Source organism: Poromitra crassiceps (assembly GCF_964638095.1).
Source record: "Poromitra crassiceps genome assembly, chromosome: 3".
Lineage (NCBI taxonomy): Eukaryota > Metazoa > Chordata > Actinopteri > Beryciformes > Melamphaidae > Poromitra > Poromitra crassiceps.
In genome coordinates, this window is record NC_139625.1 from 68,643,765 (window position 1) to 68,649,426 (window position 5,662).

The 5,662-nt window shown below is 43.0% G+C and overlaps 1 pseudogene across 1 annotated transcript; it reads left to right on the plus strand.

The window, feature by feature from the left end:
• The first annotated feature begins 335 nt into the window (after positions 1-335).
• LOC310774224 (autophagy-related protein 9A-like) lies at positions 336-5,133 on the plus strand (annotated as a pseudogene). Its single transcript has 4 exons — positions 336-1,256; positions 3,449-3,538; positions 4,166-4,975; positions 5,119-5,133. The product of its transcript is annotated as an autophagy-related protein 9A-like (transcript).
• The last annotated feature ends 529 nt before the right edge of the window (positions 5,134-5,662 follow it).

The window sequence follows — 5,662 nt, forward strand, 5'->3', positions numbered from 1 at the left end:
TCGGACACCGCCAAAAAGTTCAGCAGCACTCGCACTAAGACAGAAGCCATTGTCAATGGTGTTATAGCGCCTGAAGAAGAAAAAATATTGAAGTAGCCTAATTTTTTATTATTATTATTACATTGACAATATTGTAAGATATATTTTGTTAAAAGATTTTCTAATACAGAAGAGGTATTATTTATAACATTATTTCATATTTTTGTATTTATTTTTCCAGTAAGACTTGAAAAGAGTTATTATTTTTTTGTATTATAGGCTATATGTAATAAAGTACCTAGAGCCGAGTGTCCTCTTTTTTGGAAATCAAAATATGGTCACCCTACTTTGTGGCAATGACAAAATTTGTCATTGCCATAAAGTCTCTGCAAACGCCCTCCTACCTGGCCATTCTGAGCTACTGGGAGATTTGGCAGTTCTACATCAAAGCGCTGAAGATCAGAATGGATGAACTGTGCAACTTCACATGGCAGGAAGTCCAGGACCGGCTCATCAGCCTGCAACGAGAACAGCAGATGTGCATCCACAAGAAAGAGCTAACAGAGCTTGACATCTACCATCGCATCCTGCGATTCAAGAATTACATTGTGGCCATGGTCAACAAATATCTGCTACCAGTGCAGCTGCAGCTTCCCCTGCTGGGCAATGTGGTCTTCCTCACCCAGGGCCTGAATTACAACTCTGAGCATATCCTATTCTGGGGGCCTGGCTCACTGTTTCAGAATAAGTGGAACCTGCACCCCAAGTACAAGTGGGCTGGAAACCGCCTAGAGCTTGCCCAGCAGCTTAGCAGGCTTATCTTGATGATGGGTTTGGCCAATCTGCTGCTGTGCCCCTCATCATGGTGTGGCAGGTGCTTTACGCCTTCTTCAGCTATACAGACGTGATCCGATGAGAGCCTGGAAGCCTGGGCGCGCGACGCTGGTCCCTTTATGGTCAGCTGTACCTGCGACACTTCAATGAGATGGACCACGAGCTGCATCGGCGTTTGGGTTGTGGCTACAAACCCACCTCCAAGTACATGAACTCCTTTACATCACCACTGCTGACTGTGATGGGTAAGAATGTCACCTTCTTCTCAGGCTCAGTGTTGGCTGTGCTCATTGCCCTGAAGGTCTATGATGAGGATGTTCTGACAGTGCAGCGCACATTCTGACTGCTAGCACTGTCCTGGGAGTGGTTATCACTATCACCAGGTACTTCATTCCAGATGAGCATATGCTGTAGTGTGGCGTCCAGAACAGCTGTTGGAGTGCGTGTTGGCACACAGGTAACACTTCATAATACTGTAACACAAAAAATGGGTAGTTACTGAGGAACGAGTAAGGAACGAACCATTAGTTCATGAATAGTTAATGATTAGTTAATGAGTAGTTGATAGGTAGTTCCTTAATGGTAGTTACTTAAGAACTGACCATTAGTTACCATGTTAACGAACCAGTAAGTAATGATTACTTCCCTAAAAAAAACTTTTTTTTATTTGTTTTCATTCACTAGTTCATTAATAGTTAATCGGTAGTTCCTTAAAGATCCTTAATGGTAGTTACTTAAGAACTGACCATTAGTTCCCATGGTAGTTACTTAAGAACTGACCATTAGTTACCATGTTAACGAACCAGTAAGTAATGATTACTTCCTTTTTTTTTTATATATATTTCACTAGTTGTTAAGTAATGGTAAAGTAAGCAGGAAGTAATGGTGTATTCCTTAGTAACTACTCAGTAAGATGTACTGCTTTACTTGAGGGGGCACAAACATGTTAAGTAATGGTAAAGTAAGCAGGAAGTAATGGTGCATTCCTTACTAACAACTCGGTAAGATGGACTGCTTTACTTGAGGGGGCACAAACATGTTAAGTAATGGTAAAGTAAGCAGGAAGTAATGGTGCATTCCTTACTAACAACTCGGTATATACTATAGAAATAAACCATTACTTCCTGCTTACTTTACCATTACTTAACATGTGTGTGACCCCTCAAGTAAAGCAGTACATCTTCCTGAGTTGTTACTAAGGGATACACCATTACTTCCTGCTTACTTTACCATTAGTTCCCATGTTTGTGCCCCCTCAAGTAAAGCAGTACATCTTACCGAGTTGTTAGTAAGGAATGCACCATTACTTCCTGCTTACTTTACCATTACTTAACAACTAGTGAAATATAAAAAAAAAAATAAGGAAGTAATCATTACTTACTGGTTCGTTAACATGGTAACTAATGGTCAGTTCTTAAGTAACTACCATGGGAACTAATGGTCAGTTCTTAAGTAACTACCATTAAGGATCTTTAAGGAACTACCGATTAACTATTAATGAACTAGTGAATGAAAACAAATGAAAAAAAGTTTTTTTTAGGGAAGTAACTAATCATTACTTACTGGTTCGTTAACATGGTAACTAATGGTCAGTTCTTAAGTAACTACCATTAACACATTGAGTGCCAAGGACGTCTGTGGACGTCCTAAAAAAAAGTAATAAGTAATAATTCATATTATTCCATAATTCTGCTGTTTAAGGTCGTACCCAGCCAGTGAGCATGAATCCCTTCAAGGGATCACACAGCGCCACCTTAAACATCTACACGGGAGCTGCGCCACCCACCTCAGATCCTTTACTTTGTGCAGGAGAAAGCGGAGAAAGCCGTGATCAAAGCGAAACCGATGCATGCTGCAGCCAGAGCCATATAGATTGCTCTGTCTGCAGCTGACAGTTGGCTTCGATTCGCGCCCACAACTGAGCTCTTCTGCTTCTGTCTATCTGTCTGCATATAGTTTCTCCACACGATTCCCTGCCAGAAAGGCAGCACCCGAAGCCGAACGGCCAAACCTTTTCCTTCAGTCCCGTTTGCCATTTCCTTGTTGCGCTGCGATCCGCCCGGGGCAAAAACGAGGCTGCGAAAACAGACTGTGTGCGTGTGGGGAGGAGCCCGCAGCTCAGGGGTGGAGAGGGGGGGAGAGGGGGGTGGGGCACGCAGGCTGCACAGAACTACACCATGTCACTACATCAGAAAATAGTAGCTAGAGTCAGTGAATGTGCTTGAAATTAGAGTGCAAAAAGTATTCATAAAAGTGACTTTATCTTGAAAAGTAAAAAAAGACAGCAGAAAACCCTTGAAAGTGCTCTTCTTTCAGAGGCTGTCATTTCATAATGGAACTGTCTAGAAACAAAATTTCTTCTTTGAAAGAAGCAGGAGTGTCCAATGTTTCATTAGAGTCCAGCCCTGTTCATATAGCCCTAATAGAAAAAATTCTATAGCTGTTTTCAACTGAATGGAAGTGAATCTGGCACAGGCTCCAGACAATTTTACTGAAGCGCCGTGGCACTCAATGTGTTAAGGAACTACCTATCAACTACTCATTAACTAATCATTAACTATTCATGAACTAATGGTTCGTTCCTTACTCGTTCCTCAGTAACTACCCATTTTTTGTGTTACAGTATTATGAAGTGTTACCGGCACACATTCACTACATGCCAGACCACTGGAGGGGCAATTCTGACAAGAGCGAGACCCACGCTGAGGTGGCACAGCTGTTCCAGTACAAAGTAGGGATGGGCATTTCTAGCAAAAACACTATTCGAAATTCGCTGGCCAAAGTCGACTTTTAATCGAAATTCGAAAATAAAATAAAAATGTAAAAAAAAGGGGGAAAAAATGTAAAAAAAGAAAAAAGACAATTGTGAGTGAAATATTGCATTGTCTCCCCTGATTCTAAGTCTAAGGCTTTATTAATTAATAGAAAAAGCTTCTGCTGTGGATTTTTAGCTCAAACAAGCATTGCACCACTGAAGTAAAGAACAGGTTACATGACATTGACATTTTCGAAAATAAAAAACAGTTTTGACAATCATGAGTGGTTCATTAAATATTTAGTAGGCTCAGGTCTGAGTGCCAAAGGGGTGCCAAAGTCACCCCCTCTCCCTCTTCATGGGATTTCATCCTCCATCCATTTTTCCATAAACCTTGCTTAAAATGCTTATAAAAATTGTTTTACTTGCTCAAACCAAGCGATTCGACTATACTTAGAATCAGGGGAGACAATGCAACATTTCACTCACACACACAAAAAAAAAAAAAAAAAAAAAAATTCGACTTTCAATAATAAAAGTCGACCTTGATAATAACAACGATTATTCGAAAATTCGAAATTCGATGCCCATCCCTAGTACAAAGCAATGTTCATCTTGGAGGAGTTGCTCAGTCCAATTGTCACACCCTTCATCCTCATCTTCCCCCTGCGAAACAAGTCATTGCAGATCATTGACTTCTTCCGGAACTTCACCGTGGCGGTGGTTGGAGTTGGGGACATCTGCTCCTTCGCACAGAGCATCCGATGCCATGGAAACCCAATGTGGATGTCAGAGGGCCAGACAGAGGCTTCTGTCTACCAGCAGGCTGAGAACGGAAAGAGAGAGTTGTCCCTCGTGCACTTCACTATCAAGAACCCGCACTGGCAGCCCCCCCAGGAGAGTTCAGTGTTCATCAGCCATCTGAAGGAGAAGGTGCACCATGAGGCTCAAGAAGGTCCCTCCACCCATTTGCTGTTCTCTGAGGCTCCTCTCTGCACCTCGCTGCTGTCCACTGACTCTGCGCCTGAGCCTGACAATGTATTGGTCAGTGTCCCGGCCCACCCTATTCTCTCTGCGGCTGCCAGCGTCTTGTCCTCTCTGTCCACCTCAGTGCACCATGTACCACAGGGATTGCACTATTATCGACATTATCGACAGTATGTCTAACAGCGACTCTCACCTCTGGAGCAATGCACTGGTTTCAGAGTTTGCCTCAGCAGAGCTGAGCCTCCATGCCATCTACATGCATGAGGTGAGAGCTCCCAGCTCCAGAGAACTTCAGGGCAGTGGCAGAACCCAGTGCCGATGAGAGATCTACCCACCAACACTGGTTTCGGGGCACATAGTGGCCTTCCTGCCAAAGGCTCCATGGCCACCACTCTCTTCAACAAACATGGCTTTAGATCAGTGATACTCCTTTATGGGTAGTTGTGGCTCTTTTAAGTCCTACTTAAAATAAATAAATAAAATAAAATAAATACAGGGAAGAAAGGGAGTTTTTTGGATTGTGGCTCTTTCAAATATGTTTTTTGTCAATGGCTCCTGAGTAGGGCAAGGTTGCATAGCATTGCTTTAGATGATCTTCATGGAGAATTTAGCTTGGACCATCTCATCGCACAGGACCAGAGGTGGCCATGCAGAAAGCAAATGCTGGGCAGTCATGTCCACCTGTCTGAGTACACAAGCGGTGCACATCGAGGTCATAGAGAAAATGTTCAACATCCAGCTTCATCAACGCTTTGAGGAGATTCACCGCTATCAGACGGCCAGTGACACTGTTGCATTCCGACAGTGGCACAAACTTCATTGGAGCTTCGAAGAACTGCAGATAAACTCAGAAGACCCAGAGTTGAAACCTCACCAGCAAGACAAGGGCTGCACCTGGACATTCAATCCGCCGCACTCCAAACATGGGGTGTGTGCTGGAGAGGATGATCGGTGTTGCACGATACATTTTGCATGTCATGTTGCTGAAAGGAGAACTGTCACTTGAACATATATACTGTAATGTACTCCAACTACATGGGTGGTCTGGTATTTGGTTTTAAAATTATTGGCCTCTATCTTCTGACAGGCGCTATCCCCTAATATCGC